The 19800-nt window shown below is 42.0% G+C and overlaps 1 long non-coding RNA gene across 1 annotated transcript in view; it reads left to right on the forward strand.

Moving 5' to 3' along the window:
- Window positions 1-19800, forward strand: part of LOC307033999 — a 44320-nt gene that overhangs the window by 12984 nt on the left and 11536 nt on the right. The window contains exons 3-5 of the long non-coding RNA XR_013806741.1: window positions 6202-6349; window positions 7560-7617; window positions 7829-7990. This is a non-coding gene — a long non-coding RNA (uncharacterized lncRNA). The remainder of the gene's footprint in view (window positions 1-6201; window positions 6350-7559; window positions 7618-7828; window positions 7991-19800) is intronic.

A 19800-nucleotide genomic window follows, 5' to 3' on the forward strand; every position in this document is an offset into this window, starting at 1 on the left:
ATTACAGCTTCCCCTCCGTCTGCTCCACTGTAGCTCAGCTTTCAGGACACAGCCACAGTTTGTGTTACATATTTAATGTAATGTCACTTTCTCTCAGTAAAGGAAGCCTCTCTTCTCTCAGAGCTTATATTTCGGCATCCTGGGAAATCACAAAATGACTTAAAGACAAAACATCAGAAATGGATCGAAAGTGAGTTGGCTTCTACGGGGACAGAAGTCTTTTATATTGGCTGCTTTTTATCACTGACTGACCTCGAGCGAAAAGCCTGTATCCCCTGCAGGGTCAGATCTAAGCGTAACGAAATATCATGACTCTGCTTTTCTTGTTCTTTTACCCAGGCTTCAATCATGGGCTGTAGTCACTTCTGATCAATAGCTCAGATGTGGAGTATACTTTTTCTGATTTAACCACCAGTCCTGTGGGAGTAATCAGCCTTCAGAGGGCCTCAATCTGTACAGAGAGAGGTAAAGCTGTCCAGATGCAGCAGAAAATAGGAAAATTGCTGTAAAAGCTGCATTTATCCTGAATATTTTCAACAGTAAATCAATACTGTAAGTAGCAAGGGTTTGCTGAGCACTGCTCTAGGAAGATGTCACACTTTATTTTGTCCACTTGGCAGTACGGTCAGTATTGAACCCTCGTACACCAACTCTGAGTAACGCCACACTTTAACTGTCATCGTGTCTCTAACCCAGTGGTTCCCAAACTTTTTCTGTCAGGCCCCCCCTTTGGAGAAAAAAAAAAGTCGGGCCCCCCCAACCCAAATAGTCAGGCTCAGTGGCGGCGCCAGAGATTTGTTTTGGGGGTGCTGTGGGGTAGCGTGACGTTTCATAGAGGGTGCTCAAACATTTAGGGTTTCCCATTAATGTACCGGGCGCTGCGGTGGAATCTTCTACTGCAACACTCCCCACACACACACACACACACACACACACACACACACACACACACACACACACACACACACACACACACACACACACACACACACACACACACACACACACACACACACACACACACACACACACACACACACGCACACACACAGTGTAGCCGCGACTGTTACAATGAAGGCTCGATAATCAGCTCACGGCATATAGGTGTAAGCAGGGGTCAAGTGCTATTTTTATAGGTGGTGTGTGGACCTCACATAGGGGGGTCCGGGTGCAAGCTCCCCCGGGAAGATTTATTTTTAAATATTGAAGTTAAAAGCATCAGTCTGGTGCACTTTGAGAGCAACATGAAGAGATCTACGGATACCTCTCTCAACACCCATTTGAAACAGAACTGTAAACAGATTTACTTTTTCTTTATGGATATTTAAAAAATCACCCTTTTAAACTTTATTCTTGTTTTACTGTCATAGTATTTCATACCTGTTTTTCATTTATTCTCTTATTTTTTTATAACTGTAATGATCATATAAACGTGTGCCTCGAAATTAATTGTTGGCATAAATGGTGACCAAAACGTTTGAGACCCGATGAGATAACACTGAGAGTCCTTTAGTTCACTGAGTCTCTCAGTCTGACAGGAGAGGACTCTCCTCCACTTTGTTGTTGAAAAGACTCCTTATATCCGTTAGCGTAGCTCGCTAGCACCAGAAGCTAACAACAATGATCTCCGGTACCGGTGCGCTCTCTCTCTCTCTCTCTCTCGCTCGCGTACACAAAATGGCTCGTTCCACACACACACACACACACACACACACACACACACACACACACACACACACACACACACACACACACACACACACAGATATATTCAGTTTCATTTCAATCTAAGTGGATTTTTCTGCAACTGTTCAAAAGTATTTAATAAACCCAGACGTAATAGTACTGCATCATATTATTTTTGAATCAATAACTTTTCAAATTAGGATTTTTTATTTTTTTATTTTTTATTTTTAACCATTTTTCCTCCTGGTCTCTCGCGTCCCCCCTGGCATGCCTCTGCGCCCCCCACTTTGAGAACCACTGCTCTATACTGTACTGTCTGTGCTTAAATGCTTTGTTTAGGACAAATGTTGTTATCAGTTTTATTTCAGACAGAAGTAAGTGTGTTAACTTTTTGTAACTGCTGAAAAGAAAGAAAGCCATCTCCCGCTTTAGTACACATCATCTTCCCAATAGCTACAGGTTCAAATCGGTCATGTGTAAAGCAAGTTGGTGGAAGATTAACGACAGAAACCACAAAGAAAACAACCGGTTGAAAGCTACACGTAAAGACCGTGTAACTAGGTCACACGGCATCCTACTGTATCCCCTCCTATATTTATTATTGAAAGGCTGTATCCAGCGTGAAATCCATACGAGAATTGTCAGATTCCCTACCTGTACAACACTCACTGACGCACACACCTGACATCTCAAAGACCCTCGGATGGTCCTCGTACTGGGAAAACATGCAGTGTCACTTCTGTCGACGCATGCAGGCAGCCCCTGGATTATACAGTGGATCATATGAGGTATTCTGATGGAAACAATGAAGCGTGTAGCCTTTGTGTTTCCTGTCCAGAGGTTAGCTCCTCACAGCTGGAGTTCTCTTTACATTTGATTTAGTGCCTTTCCTGTTTGAATCACAAGACAAGCCTTACATCACGGCTGCAGTATAGAGAATAATCCATTTAGAAATGATCGTATAATCGCTTTAAAGTTATAAAACTGATGTTTGGCAAACAGTACCTCATGGTGCTCCATCCAAACCACAGCAGCGTTTTAGCAAGCAGCTTAGTAATGATAATTAAATAAAGAACAGCTCTGCTTGTCCCAGCCGAAAGTTTGACCTTTGCGTCTCGTCATCTGTTAGAAATGCAACGAGTAGTGAAATATTTAACATCGGAACAAGCAATATGTGTCCTGCAAGGAGTCCTCAAATCCATTTGGAATACACAGCAGGTGGAAAGGCATTCCTCGCTGTTGTCTTTCATTTGTAATATAAATAAATAATGTTCTCGCTCTTCCATAGATTGCTTGTTTGCAGAGTTACAATTTCAGAGGCGCTTTTCCTGCATGTGCTCGTCTCCATATTCCTGTCTCGTTCAATTTTAATTACACCTCCCAGGATTTACCAGCCTCTGTGCCACAGATCAGCCGTAACCACTTTGTTTACGATCACCTTTTTAGATGTTGCACCGAAGACTGTTTTGAAATTACAACGCATTTCATAAACAACATTCTGTCATGTAATTGGAGTGATTTAGGGAACTCTCTCTCTCTCTCTCTCTCTCTCTCTCTCTCTCTCTCTCTCTCACAGCAAGGTGTGTTTGTAGTCAATCACAGGGATTACACACACACACGTCCCAACTGTTGGAACATGTACACGCCGACTGTCCCGCTCTCCATGCAGTGTGCCAGCACATTCCCCACAGGGGGGTCTGCTTAGTGTGAAACTCCTGAATCAGTGCGTGATTGATGTGTCGTTTGGCAGTGAAGGAAATAAGGCGCTTGATTGATGTGGCATGCCAAAGAGGAAATAGCAGGGTGTTGATTAGGTGTGTCTACAACATTGCCTTTGTTGTAAGAAAATAGGAAGTATGGTTCTGCTTGTAAGGCATACTGAAGAGTGTTAGGAATAATGAGGACAAATTGAGAGAGAAAGAGGTTTTGTTTTTTGCTCAATTTGTCAATGGAGTCGTGATGTCCGTAATAACGTGCCGGGAAGAAGTTGTAATGTTGAGGATTAGGTTGAAGTTGGTCTGCTTTGGTGCCATCTATAATAACAAAGTAAAACACAAGAAGCTTTTGAGTTTAAAGTTACAATGTTGAGAAGAAAGTTTTGAGAATACCTTTTCCCCATTGCCCCCCCCACTCCCTTTATACGTGCAGCAGTGAGAAAGCTTTCCCCGCGTCGTGACCTCACCTTTGAATGTGCTTCTCTTTAGAAACAACATGCTATTTCCCTCCCTGTAATTTCCGAGTGCGAGCCGTAGTAACACGTAATGAAAGGGCCTACATTGATGCACAATGTAAAACCCACTCCCCTGCCTCCTGCTTTGTTCTTTCTCCTGCCTTCGATGTGTTGATGGGATTCTGTAGATCTGTGTAGAAACTAGATTACAGAAGATGACAAGAGGAAGGTATCTATATGAAGCTCTTTCTTTCTTCGTAGCCTTCTAGCATTCTTTACATCCTGTTTCTGTTGTTTCAGTTGAAATCAGAACCACCTATATGCTGCACCTCCTGGGTGGATACACCACGTCCCCAGATGAAAGCAAGTGAGACATGACTGTCACATTCTCACCAACACATAAACACAAATCTAAGAATATTCAAACCCTGCCGTGCCTGTACGGTTTGAAGGGACAGCTTAGGGATATGACTTGTCATTTATTGCAAGCTTTCACTAGAAGTGTGATTCGCTGATCACACGCACACCTCCTTGTTCCTCTCACATACAGTAAGACTGACAAATAAACAACAACAAGAAATGACATGTCATTAACAACATTTCACCTCAGTCTGCCATCTGGGGACGCTCAACAACTGTGATTATTGGCAGGGAGAGCTGTGGTGAGCCACATGTGGGTACATATGTGCACACAAAGCCTTTTGCACCTTTCCTGCACGCACATGTGTGTTCGCAGCTAACCAAGGGACTTAGCTTTGGTTTAGGTTAATAAGGGCTATTGATTTCATTTTCTTTGGACGATTACCACCTGCTCCCACATACAGGAAACACACATGCTAGGCTAACAAGGAGCTTACGCTGATTTAGTAGCTGCAACATTCATACTGGAGCAAGGGCAGAAACAGTGGAAGGAGAAGAAGAGAAGGCTGAATACCCATCTGATTGGTTCTAAATGCTCTCAATGGGGTGTCTGCCTCGTAGAGATTATCTGCAGCTCACAGAGCACAGAGGCAAACAGTGTAGTGTTTGTGCATGTTGGTTGTGTATGATGGGGATATAGAGAGACAGAGAAAGAGAAAAGCAGTGCATTCAGAAAAAAAACTGCATCCGGAGTGTCTTCAGCTTGCAGGGATGAAGCCTGAATATTTTTATTTGACTCGAGCGAGCTCAAAAAGAGACATGGGGAAAAAAGAGCAAAAGAAGGAGCTTCTAAACGACTCGGTGTCTGAAGGTTTTCCACTTCACATGATTACACCCTTCACACTTCTTGTATCTATATGGCTTCTGTGGCGTCTCTCCAATGATAGGATCCTGTGGCTTTAAAAGTGCCTGGCTGAAATGATACTGGTTAGTAACCATTATACTGGTTAATACACAATATACACATCATACTGGTTGTGTTTATGTGTGTTTATATGTGTGTGTAACATTATATTGGTTAGTGCACATCATACTGGTTAGTGCACAATATACACATTATACTGGTCAGTATATATTATACTGGTTAGTGCACATCATACTGGTTAGTGCACATCATACTGGTTAATACACAAAATACACATCATACTGGTTAGTGCACAATATACACATCATACTGGTTAGTGCACATTATACTGGTTAATACACAATATACACATCATACTGGTTAGTGCACATTATACTGGTTAATACACAATATACACATCATACTGGTTAGTGCACAATATACACATCATACTGGTTAGTGCACATCATACTGGTTAATACACAATATACACATCATGCTGGTTAGTGCACATTATACTGGTTAGTGCACATCATACTGGTTAGTGCACAATATACACATCATACTGGTTAGTGCACATCATACTGGTTAATACACAATATACACATCATACTGGTTAGTGCACATCATACTGGTTAATACACAATATACACATCATACTGGTTAGTGCACAATATACACATCATACTGGTTAGTGCACATCATACTGGTTAATACACAATATACACATCATACTGGTTAGTGCACATCATACTGGTTAATACACAATATACACATCATACTGGTTAATACACAATATACACATCATACTGGTTAGTGCACATGATACTGGTCAGTACACATTATACTGGTCATGTACACATGATACTGGTCAGTACACATCATACTGGTCAGTACACATCATACTGGTCAGTACACATGATACTGGTCAGTACACATTATACTGGTCAGTACACATTATACTGGTCAGTACAGACTCCAGTACTCATGGTACCACAGTACACATTATACTGGTCAGCTCTTGAGGCATGCACAGGTCTATTCAGGGTGAGTATTATGGGATGTGTGTGTCGCCCCCCAGGCCTACATGGAGGACCACCTGAGGAACAAGGACCGTCTGATGAAGGAGTGGGAGGCTCTGTGCAGCTACACCGCCGAGCCCAGCGCCGTCTCCATCGCCCGGAGCGACGCCAACGCCAAGAAGAACCGCTGCGCCCAGTCTGCCCCCTGTGAGTGAACAGAGAGACAAATCCACTTCCTCATGTCTCTCCTACATCAACATGTGTCCCCTCTTCTTCATGTCTCTCCTACATCAACATGTGTCCCCTCTTCTCCGTTTCAGGAACAAAGTTTCAGGAACAAAGATTCTCTCTTCTCCATGTCTCTCCTACATCAACATGTGTCCCCTCTTCTTCATGTCTCTTCTACATCAACATGTGTCCCCTCTTCCTCATGTCTCTTCTACATCAACATGTGTCCCCTCTTCTCCATGTCTCTTCTACATCAACATGTGTCCCCTCTTCTTCATGTCTCTCCTACATCAACATGTGTCCCCTCTTCTTCATGTCTCTCCTACATCAACATGTGTCCCCTCTTCTTCATGTCTCTTCTACATCAACATGTGTCCCCTCTTCTTCATGTCTCTCCTACATCAACATGTGTCCCCTCTTCTCCATGTCTCTTCTACATCAACATGTGTCCCCTCTTCTTCATGTCTCTTCTACATCAACATGTGTCCCCTCTTCTTCATGTCTCTCCTACATCAACATGTATCCCCTCTTCTTCATGTCTCTCCTACATCAACATGTGTCCCCTCTTCTTCATGTCTCTTCTACATCAACATGTGTCCCCTCTTCTTCATGTCTCTTCTACATCAACATGTGTCCCCTCTTCTCCATGTCTCTTCTACATCAACATGTGTCCCCTCTTCTTCATGTCTCTTCTACATCAGCATGTGTCCCCTCTGTGGAAAGAGACTCTGAAAGTTTCAGGAACAAAGATTCTCTCTTTTTGATCCATTTCTATAAAAACCTGTCTGAAAATGAGCTGATCAGATTTTGGCCACTTTATGATGTCATAACGATGTTTTGTCTTGTATAACCATTAGCCAATCAGCAACCCCCCCCCCCTTATCACCTGAATCTCCTCCTAGAGCACCATTGAGTTCTTTGTAACCAAATGTCTCTCAGAGGGGCGTGGGGAGGGGCTCCTTATTTTCATCTAAAGTAACAGACAGAGAATCAGCACTTTGGAAACAGGGCTGAAACAGAGTGGGGTATTATGGGTAATGCTGCAATGATCTGTTTGGTGTTTCAGCCAATCAGAGACAGGCTCTGTATATATCTGAGACCTGTGATATATTGATGAAACACGGGACAATAGGGGACCTTTAAGAGAGGGGGGGGCGTTGAAGGGTTAAATGTGCCTGTGTTCCTGCAGATGATCAAACAGGGCGGAGCTGAAGGCGGAGGTCAACCCTTCTCGATCTGACTACATCGTACGTATGAATACTAAATGTCGTAGTAGTATTTTATTTGACATGTTTACATTTTGTATTGTTTATTTAAACTCTTTTAATTTCTCTAATGTACAGGGCCTTGTCTTTTTATGATGCTGCAACATAAACATTTCCCAAATTGGGATCAATAAAGAAGTACTTATCTTCTCGTCGTTTAAGGGTGAATTATTTCTCCTTATTCTGTTTGCAGGATCAGTTTGAGTTTGCGCTGATGGCGGTCACTGAGGAGGTCAACGCCATCCTCAAAGCTCTGCCTCAGTGACACCCTCCTCTAACTCCTCTTCCTCCTCCTCTCCACCATGATGATTCTCACGATAAAGAACAACGCTGTGCTTCTCCGCCTGCCCGCCTGGTGTGTCTGATTTCTATGCGTTTGTGGCACAGAGGTGATGTGTTCAGGGACAGGAGTGTTGCGTTTAATGCTAATATGAAAGTAAAATAATTGAGATATTTAAAAAAGAGTTTTAAAACCCACATGCATGGGGCTCTTCTCACTTCTCTTATTTTTAATTTCCTCGCTTCTCGGTCTCGGTCTCACCGGAAGTTGATTTGTCTGCGCCATCTTGAGTAGCGTCCCAATGCATAGACGTCGGAACTAGGGGTGCGGGGGGTGCGGCAGCACCCCCTCCCGTCAGCCTCAGGAATCACAGGATTAGCCTACGTTAAAAAAATAAAAATAAAGATTCTGAATTTAAACTCAATTTGTCTGACTTACATGTATTTCTTAATACAGATCTTTTGATGTGATATGCACCCTGCCTGGCTCAATACAGCAGCCTGGCTGGCATGGCATGACAGCTCACTGTGACGTTGGCCTATGTGTAAAAAAAATTAAAAAAAAGTAGCGGGAATTTTTTTTATGTTTGCTGTGTTCGCGGCTCTCATTTGTTTTTAGCATATGCATAGGCTACATGATTTGAGTTCAACTACGCCAGCTAGAACTAGCCTATGTCTCAAAAACGAATTTCAGATTTTTTTACAAATCCGCCCGACCCAGCTAAACGTCCGAGAGAGACACCTAGAGGCTGTGTGCCAGCAACCGGACAGCAGCAGCAGGCAGCCGAAGGGCCCGGCGGCCCTCGGCCTCGTCCTCCCTCCCAAGCGCCACCACCAGCACCCGGTGCTAGCCAAGAAGAGGCAATATCATGCAAACCACCACAGGATTACAATTTTCCTGCCAAGAAGTTGGGTGAGAACTTCACTCGTTCCTGCAAGGCCGCCTGGTTCAGAGAGTGGCCGTGGCTGGAATACATCGCGGTCAGTGATGGCATTGTGTGTGGTGTGTGCAGGTCAGCTGTCAAGCGCAAGTTGGTCGGGTCAGAACAAGCTGACAGTCCGTTTTTGAAAGATACGGGCTTTTCAAACTGGAGAAAAGCAAAGGAGAAAATCAGAGACCACGAGAAAACACGCATTCATTTAGATGTGACTCAAAGATTGGCTGCATTGAAAACTACGCCAATTAATGCGCTTTTGTCTGAGGCTGCTGCTAAAGAACAAATAACAGCCCGGAAAATGCTGGAGCTCGTTTTCAGCAGCGTGAGATTCCTGGGGCGCCAGGGACTCCCTCTGAGAGGAGCTGCAAATCGGGATGGGGTGTTGTGGCAGCTAGTGGTCGAGAGGGTACGCGCTGATCCTGACCTGCAAAACTGGATGAAGAGGAGGGACAATTGGATGTCGGGCAGCATCCAGAATGAAGTTCTGGAGCTGTTTGCCCATGAAATCCAGAGGAAAATCGGAGCCAAAGCATCCGAAAGTCCTTTTTTCGGCTTAACTGCTGATGGGACCACCGACGTCAGTGGAAAAGAACAGTTCTCATGCAGTATACAATTTGCAGATGACAATCTTGAAGTCCAGAATTTCTTTCTGGGCTTTTACAACGCTCCAGACACAACCGCCGAGATGCTTTTTCTGTGCATTAAAGATGTCCTTGTTCGGCTAAATCTGCCGCTGGAGAAGCTGAAAGGCTACTGTTTTGATGGAGCCAGCAACATGTCAGGGAGGTTCAAGGGAGTGCAGGCAAGATTAAAGGAAACATGTCCTGACTCCTTGTTTGTCCACTGCGCAAACCACTCTCTGGATTTAGTGTTGCAAGAAGTGGCAAAAGAAGTGCGCCTTGTTGCCGATACACTGAACTTTGTTCGGGAAGTCACAGTTGTGATTAATGATTCAGCAAAGAGAAAAACGTTATACCAGTCTCTTTTTGGATGTGGAGAAGTGATCAACCTGCTTGCCCTGTGCCCAACTCGGTGGTGCGTCAGAGTTGTGGCACTGTCACGGTTGCTGGCATGCTATGGAGAGATGCTGCAGACATTTAGGACCTTGGAGAGTGACAGGATTGTCAAGGGGGAGACGCGTGCCAAAGTGGCAGGATTGCTCAAAAAGGGCACCACTACGCGCACAGTCTTTGGTTTGTTTGCCTGCGTTACCATGTTTACGCCGTGTGAATCCGTGGCTCGGTCACTGCAAGGCACCAAAGTCACAGCCCTTGGATCAATGGAAGCTGCCAAACTTCTTTGCCAGCGACTGAACACACTCAGACAAGATGACACCTTCGCTGACCTTGTGGCCAAGACCAAACAATACACAGAGCGCTACAACTTGAAGCCTCCTCATCCAGTGCGCACCAGCAAGACCCCAGCGCGTTTTCGCCATACAGCGGAGGAGGAGGAACGGGAGTTGGAGAACGAGGGTAAATAAATAGGCCTAAATAAATAAATAAATAATGCCAACAGTATTTTAAAATTAATCATAAAGCTCATCGGTCTGTAATGTTGAAAGAATGCAACAAATACGCACACAGAGCGTGCTCTCCAGCATTTGTGGACAGATTTGATCTATCCATAGAAAACGATATCATAGTTCATAATAATGTACTACATCCATGTACGCTTATTTGCGAAATTAGCCTGCAATTAATAATTCATTACAACGGTATCAACTGACTAAATAACGTATAGGCCTACTTTCATAACAAACCATATTCATAATTTGAATTTAAATTGAAAATTTAAGGTTGACCCACCCAGCTTAAATAGGCAGCCCATATGGAAACTATTTGTTGGTTGTTGTTTAACTGTTATATTTAACTATTAAAGAATATCCAAGCCTGTGGAAGAGGGAATTGTTTGAGGCCCTGGACTTGGTGCGCACAGAGGTGGAGCGGCGCTTTGACCAGGAAGGACTCCGCGTAGCTGCAGGGCGAGAGCAGGCAGTTCTACAGGCGGCCCAAGGGAAACGAGTGGATGTGGGTTCCCTGGAACTGACTTCCTTTTCAAGAGAGCAGCTAAGCCTTGAGCTGGACATCCTGAGCGACGTGTGTAGGGGGCGAGAAGTGAAAACCATTCAGGATGTATTGGCCATTCTGCACACCTTGCAGCCCCAATCCCGCTCCATGCTGTCGGAAGCGGAGAGGCTCATAAAGCTCTGTCTGGCTCTGCCCATTTCTGTCGCGGCATCCGAGCGCTCGTTCTCGGCGTTGCGCAGGTTGAAAACGTGGCTGCGCAATACTATTAAGCAGGAGAGACTCACTCATTTGGCCATTATGAATGCGCATAGCGACCTTCTCGATGAATGCGATGTCTCGACCCTGCTTAAAGAATTTATCAGCAGAACAACGGAGAGAAGGTCTACTTTTGGAACAGTTTAAAAGCCCTTACGAGCGCAAAGTAAACCGTTATTTTTCTGAATGTTCCATTAGGCCTATGTTCGTAAAGGCTGTATTATTCTGTTGATTTTCTGAATGCTGTAGGCCTATGTTATCGCCTATTAGGCTACAGTATGTTCCTTAATAAAGGCTTGATTAATTCATTTTGTTTCATACATTTTCGTAACAATTAAGATGCTGCGTGTGTTTATGTAGCCTATATCTGTTATGTATAGGCCTAGGCTATTAGGCCTACGTGTCGAGTTCGTTAATCATTGATAGTGTGAGTTTCCCCCCCGACCCTCCCAGCAAAAATCCCGCACCCCCCCCCCCAGAAAATAGTTCCGACGTCCCTGTCCCAATGGCCTTATTTTTGCCGGAGGACCGAGGAGCGATAATGGAGGAACCACCAGACCATCCTCCGATGAAATCCTCAGACACTCGCCCCGCCCCCTTACTGTGTATCGCTCACTGATTGGACGATGCAGTGCATGCACTGATCTGATGCTTCTTGACATGAGATCAGTTTCCCAGCGGAGTCAAGAAAATACATGAACCTCAAGGAGTCACTCCTCAGTTTATAAGTGTTTTGTTTCAATTCATGTATCATTTAATTACAAATATGTGATATATCTGAACAACAAAGTGGGCAAAAATCATTTTATTCATTTATTGGAAACATTTTCATGATCGCTTTTTTCGTTTATACATTTTTAAAATGGCGTTTATCTTTTTTGAGAATGAGTTCTTATTTTATTGAATGTATTTGGGTCTAGAACAGGTGATACAAAGGTTTGTGTCAGTAAATGTGTACTAACAGAGGCGGGGGTGTGTGTGGAAATAACGGGGACAGAGCTGCTGTCAGACGATCAGCTGTGCAGCGTCATCACAAACGGACGTCGCTTCACGTAACGCTCCGCAGGAAACGACGTCCAATTGCTCTTAAAACTCATTTTGCTGCTTCTCGTGGTTTCCTTTCATCTCTGGTGGGAGGGACTAGTCGCAGGGAAACGACGCAAGTGAGGGACGCAAGGAATCCATTTAACCGAAGTGAGAAGGGCCCATGGTGTCTTATTCTTTCAGCAAAAGAGGGCCATGTTAAATGAACAAAGGATAAAGCTGCCAGAAACAAATTATAAATAAAAAATGGAAGAAATAAAACCAAGTAACATGCAAAGCGTGTGTGCGTCGTTCTGCGTCACTGGATATATTGTTGTTTACCTCATGCAAGTCATAAAAAAAAAAAATGCTATTCTCTGAAAAAAAAGAAAAGCTTATTTTGTATCTGTGAGACCTTTGGCGCGTTCACACCGGAGTACTTTCCCCGTTTAGTTCTGTTAGTGCCCCATATTTATTATTTTATAAATGTAGTCCTTTTCTCTAATCCTTTATTTTCTAGAGTTATTTATTTCACTTTATAACAATAATCAACAATAACAATAAAGCTACAGGAAATTACTTTGTCAAAAACTGGAAATGTAAGCTTAGTCATAGCCAGGGGAGGATAGTGTAAACATATCTTTTTGGATAAGGATCCTCCCCCTCATATAAAAATGAGTTTTTGCACCAAGGTGTTGTAGGAAATTCAGATATTTAAAAAAGAGGTTAAAAAACCCACAGATTTTGTCAAATGTGAAAAAAGGATATAAAACAAGTCAGAGAGATAAAACTCCGCTCAGGTAAGCTGAAGTCTTGGGTTCGACCCTCCTGAGGTGCAGGAGTTTTCTAAATCTCCAACCCAAAGTTGAGGATTAGTTTACTAAATGAAAGGTTTACCTCTCAGGTCAGATGGCTCAGAGGGATAGAAGACTGACTGAGAGACTGCAGGTTGTGGGTTCAAGGCTTTTCAGGTGCAGTCATCTTTAAGGTCCACAAACCCAAATGAGCAGGTCATAAGCTCTACGAAACAATGATGACTCAGGACAGATGGCGCAGAGGGATATGTGACGGGTCAGAAGACCTGAGGTTGTGTGTTTGAATCCCCGTGATGCTCAGTGATTTTTAAAGAGCTTTACTCAAAATGATGAGGATGAATGCGCCCAGAGAACAGGTCTTCATGTACGTGAGTTGGTGGCTATCTGGGTTTGTTCTCTGCACTTAGGCGCCTTAGTGCGCACTGAGGCGCCTAAGTGCTGAGAACAGATCTGCTGCTTAGCATGTGCGGGGTTCGAGTCCACTAGAGGCAAGGTAGCTAATAAAATAGGTCCAAAATAGAGAAATAAAATAGGCCAATAAAATAGGTGAGAAGTAGAATAAATAGAGTTCAAAGATAGGACAGGTGACCAACTAGAAAAGCATAGAGAAATACGGGTAATGTAAACATTGAGCTCAATGTGGGGATCAAAGAAATGAGTCTTTTCTTTTCTAGATACTTAACTCTGACCGTTTGCCCTATGACTAGGTACTGAGTTTACCAAATGAAAGGTTCATCTCTCAGGTCAGATGGCTCAGAGGGACAGAACACTGACCGTGAGACTGCAGGCTATGGGTTCAAGGCTTTTCAGGTGCAGTCGTCTTAGATGAGACTACAACTCATGATATCTGCCCATTATCTTTATCTGTCTACCAAAATACTCTCATCTGATACTTAAGTAAAAGTAATAATACAGCAGCGTATGGAAATAAGTCAGTTTAGTAAGGCACAACATGTTTATTTAAAAAAGTCAAACTTAACTATGTTATTATTCAAAAGTAACATTTTTTTAAAGTTACAGTTGAAAAGTCAGTATAGTTTGTCTTGAAAATAAGTAAAGTATATAAAACACATTTCATAAAGAAGTACGTCAGATCAAATGTAATAAAGCTCGTATGTCATCTTTTTGAAATGTTATACTATGACTTTTTTATATTGCTCTACATGCTGTACTATGACTGTTCAATTATAAATAATACATGTAATAAAATGTATTATTGAATATATTTATTATTTCTATGTATTCCTGCATTTATTTATTCCTATATTATTTTGTTAATTTATTCCTGTATTATTTTGTTAATTTATTCCTGCATCTATTTGATCATGCCTGTGTGAGATTTGAACCCTATCTTGTAGTCAGGTAGTGGACCTACAGTCCTTGACTCTAACCTCTAAGCTATTTTGTCTCACAAACTTTCTTAGTGAATCCCAGACTGAAGTATGTATCATTCACTAGAAAGTGCTAGGGCTGTGTGTTTTCAGGATCAAACATGAGATGGAGATGTCAAATACGCAAAGGAACATCCAACTCTCTCAGGTCAAATGGCTCAGGGTGATAAGAATGACGGTTGGTAGTCCAGAGGTTGTTGGTTCCAGTCTTGTGTGTTCCAGATAGATTTTAAGATGTCTTCACCGTAAGGAAGAAGTCAAATACAAGTAAAGGCCGAGACTTCTCATCTGCTCCAACGGCTCACAGAGATAGAACAATGGTTGGTAGACCGGAGGTTGTTGGTTCCAGTCTTGTGCGTTCCAGATAGATTTTGTGCGTGTGCGTGTTTAAGACAGTTAGTATCCTATTCACTCCACCCCCGATACCAATAGGAAACTTCCTTAATTAAGAAAGTTAAGCTTCCTTAATTAAGAAAGTTAGTATCCTATTCACTCCCCCACTTCTTGAATAGGATACTAACTTCCTTAATTAAGAAAGTTAGTATCCTATTCACTCCCCCCCCTTCTTGAATAGGATACTAACTTCCTTAATTAAGAAAGTTACTATTAAGAAAGTTAGTATCCTATTGGGGGAGTGAATAGGATACCAATAGGATACTAGCTTCCCTAACCTCCTTAATTAAGAAAGTCACTATTAAGAAAGTTAGTATCCTATTCACTCCCCCCCTTTGGGGGGGAGTGAATAGGATACCAATAGGAAACTTCCTTAATTAAGAAAGTTAAGCTTCCTTAATTAAGAAAGTTAGTATCCTATTCACTCCCCCCCAAAGGGGGGGAGTGAATAGGATACTAACTTTCTTAATAGTAACTTTCTTAATTAAGGAGGTTAGGAAAGCTAGTATCCTATTGGTAATTGGTTATAGTAACTTTCTTAATTAAGGAATCTAGTATCCAATCAAGAAGGGGGGGAGTGAATAGGATACTAACTTTCTTAATAGTAACTTTCTTAATTAAGGAGGTTAGGGAAGCTAGTATCCTATTGTTATCAATAGGATACTAACTTTCTTAATTAAGGAAGCTTAACTTTCTTAATTAAGGAAGTTTCCTATTGGTATCGGGGGGGAGTGAATAGGATACTAACTGTCTTAATTAAGGAAGCTTAACTTTCTTAATTAAGGAAGTTTCCTATTGGTATCGGGGGGGAGTGAATAGGATACTAACTGTCTTAATTAAGGAAGCTTAACTTTCTTAATTAAGGAAGTTTCCTATTGGTATCGGGGTGGAGTGAATAGGATACTAACTGTCTTAAACACGCACACGCACAAAATCTATCTGGAACGCACAAGACTGGAACCAACAACCTCTGGTCTACCAACCATTGTTCTATCTCTGTGAGCCGTTGGAGCAGATGAGAAGTCTTGGCTTTTATTTGTATTTGACTTCTTCCTTACGGTGAAGACACCTTAAAATCTATCTGGAACACACAAGACTCGAACCAAGAACCTCTGGACTACCAACCGTCATTCTTATCACCCTGAGCCATTTGACCTGAGAGAGTTGGATGTTCCTTTGCGTATTTGACATCTCCATCTCATGTTTGATCCTGAAAACACACAGCCCTAGCACTTTCTAGTGAATGATACATACTTCAGTCTGGGATTCACTGAGAAAGTTTGTGAGACAAAATAGCTTAGAGGTTAGAGTCAAGGACTGTAGGTCCACTACCTGACTACAAAATAGGGTTCAAATCTCACACAGGCAGGATCAAATAGATGCAGGAATAAATTAACAAAATAATATAGGAATAAATAAATGCAGGAATACAAATAATAAATTAACACTGTAATAAATATATTCAATAATACATTTCATTATAATTATTATATATATATCATTATTTATAATTAAACATTCATAGTACAGCATGTAGAGCAATATAAAAAGTCATTGTATAACATTTCAAAAAGATGACATACGACCTTTATTACATTTGATCTGACGTACTTCTTTATGAAATGTGTTTTATATACTTTACTTATTTTCAAGACAAACTATACTGACTTTTTTCAACTGTAATTTAAAAAAAATGTTGTGACTACTATTATTACTTTGACTTAAGTATCAGATGCGAGTATTTTCGTAGACAGATAAAGATAATGGGCAGATATCATGAGTTGTAGTCTCACCTAAGACGCACCTGAAAAGCCTTGAACCCATAGCCTGCAGTCTCACGGTCAGTGTTCTGTCCCTCTGAGCCATCTGACCTGAGAGGTAAACCTTTCATTTGGTAAACTCAGTACCTAGTCATAGGGCAAACGGTCAGAGTTAAGTATCTAGAAAAGAAAAGACTCATTTCTTTGATCCCCACATTGAGCTCAATGTTTACATTACCCATATTTCTCTATGCTTTTCTAGTTGGTCACCTGTCCTATCTTGGAACTCTATTTATTCTACTTTTCACCTATTTTGTTGGCCTATTTTATTTCTCTATTTTGGACCTATTTTATTAGCTACCTTGCCTCTAGTGGACTTGAACCCCGCACATGCTAAGCAGCAGATCTGTTCTCAGCACTTAGGCGCCTCAGTGCGCACTAAGGCGCCTAAGTGCAGAGAACAAACCCAGATAGCCACCAACTCACGTACATGGAGACCTGTTCTCTGGGCGCATTTATCCTCATCATTTTGAGTAGAGCTCTTTAAAAGTCACTGAGCATCACGGGGATTCAAACACACAACCTCAGGTCTTCTGACCCATCACATATCCCTCTGAGCCATCTGTCCTGAGTCATCATTGTTTCGTAGAGCTTATGACCTGCTCATTCGGTTTGTGGACCTTAAAGATGACTGCACCTGAAAAGCCTTGAACCCACAACCTGCAGTCTCACAGTCAGTCTTCTATCCCTCTGAGCCATCTGACCTGAGAGATGAACCTTTCATTTAGTAAACTCATTCTCAACTTTGGGTTGGAGATTTAGAAAACTCCTGGGCCTCAGGAGGATCGAACCCAAGACTTCAGCTTACCTGAGCGGTGTTGTATCACTATGACTTGTTTTATTTCCTTTTTTCACATTTTCTTTGTTTGACAAAATCTAGCAAAGACCAACAATAGCTCAGAGTTTGTCCTACAATTGCGCCACAAACACCTTGATGTAAAAACTGTTCTTTCTAAAAAAACTGATTTTTATATGAGGGGGAGGATCGTTATCCAAAAAGATATGTTTAAACTATCCTCCCCTGGCTATGACAGTTCCAGTTTTTGACAAAGTAATTTCCTGTAGCTTTATTGTTATTGTTATAAAGTGAAATAAATAACTCTAGAAAATAAAGGATTAGAGAAAAGGACTACATTTATAAAATAATAAATATGGGGTACTAACAGAACTAAACGGGGAAAGTACTCCGGTGTGAACGCGCCAAAGGTCTCACAGATACAAAATAAGCTTTTGTTTTTTCAGAGAATAGCTTTTTTTTTTGACGCCCACATCATTGAGTCTGTAATTAAGTCCCTAAAATATATACTTGGGTTGCGTTCCGATAATCCAAAAATCAGCTCCTAATATACTTGGGTTGCGTTCCGATAATCCAAAAATCAGCTCCTAATTTCTAACCCTATCTCCTATTCCTTGACCTCTGAGTGAAACGTCACGGGGTTAAGGGATAGTGGATAGGAGAATTCAAAAGGACTTAGGAGATGAGACTGCGGTACTTTAGAGAATCCGAATGCACTCTCACTATCCGACGTGTTTATGATGCGCCAGCGGACGTCATTGTGTGTGTCTGCTGCTGTGGGGAAACTATGGAAACTACAGTTTTCTATACAGCGGACTACAACATGGATGATTAATAAGAACGAGTGACTCATCTAGAGACTCTGCACCGTGCTCTGATGCTGTTGCTTTATGCTTTATGAACAACAGAGAAACATATTCTTCATGACCAAAGTTGGAATTGAAATAAAAAAGGAAAGTGAAACTTATGCTCGCCACCCTCTCCCTCCGGTCCACGTTAATACAAATGATCCCAATACGTATGATTGTATGAAAAGATCTTAAAATCAATACAAATGTATTTATTATAAACGTTAGTCCTTAACACCTATCACTGTGTATATCACCATTCAAACATCTTTTAAAAGTTGAACAAACCCCACACAGCTCAGTGAAATGTTGACTTTATTTGATCATTTCAGTAAAAACTAACGTTCATATTTCTCTTTTTGATTATAATACTGATGAACGTTCAAAACAAAGCACTTTGGCAACTTACCACATACGTTTTAAAATGCTTAATAAGCACCGTAACTTTCATGATATAATTTCTCCGTCATAATCGTTTGTGTCCGTGAACGGCCGACTGTTGTGTGACGTCAAATGCTGCGGCTGCAAGGCATTGTGGGGCAGCATGTTCTCCTCTCCTTTCGGTGAGGGAGGTCCAGTGGTTCCTAAGCTAAAGGAGGTTATAAAGGAAGTTTGAAACCTCCTTTCCTTTCATTCTAGAGAATTGGAACGGCACTTATCATGGCTGCCACTGAGGGACTTCCGGGTCATTTCACTCGGTTAGGAAGGTTCCTAAGCTAAATGGACTATTGGAACGCAACCTTGGTATTTTCCAGGTGACATGTGCTGATGTCTTCCCTGTCCTTTAAGGAGTGCTGCAGGGTCCTAAATCCCAGGAAGGAGTCAGCATTTTGGCAATGTAGGTACCCTCGCCTTGAAATACAATGCTAACTAAAGCTAGCTGCCCTTCCTGTTCTGTCTCTGAGTGTCATGTCCGAATGGGAGTGAGATGAATTCAATGTATCTGCCCTGTTTCTTATATATCACCATTTTCCTCCAGTATTCTCTTTTCCCAGTGCATGCTGGAGAAGCTATCAGCCTCCCCACGACCCTCAGAGAGATGAAGGTATTTCCATCCTTCTCTCGCTGTTTCACAATCTCAAGGCTCTTCAAGTCAAATCAAAACCTCTGATCACACACCAAGCTTCAAAATCATTTTCACATACATTCCTGAAACCTCGAATGCTATCAGATGAAAACCTTTTTTTTTTACAGATAAAAACTATGATCACAGAATTTTTAAAAAGCAAGTTAAAAACGAGTCCAGCTGCACTTTACAAAACGCCGTCCTCCCCGGCCCAGCTGCTGCTGCTGTGATCGCTGCACCTCAATACTCTGACAGCGTTTTAGATTCAGGCCTCTCTTCTGCTGGCATCTGGCCTCGCCAACGAGACCCAGAGAGAGAGCTGCCAGAAGATGCTGTTAAATCAGCCTTGTTTGTTTTTTCGCAGTTTGCTATTTCAAATGCACGTCAGCAGAGTGAGAAGGAAGGTATTTATATCTAATGAGAAAATGACAGGAAGAAAAAACAGTAAGAAAGTAAGAGTTAAAGAGAATATTGATATTCCACCGATAACACTCCACATTTCTGAAGGCAT

This window comes from Notothenia rossii (genome assembly GCF_949606895.1).
Source record: "Notothenia rossii genome assembly, chromosome: 3".
NCBI classification, from domain to species: Eukaryota; Metazoa; Chordata; class Actinopteri; order Perciformes; family Nototheniidae; genus Notothenia; species Notothenia rossii.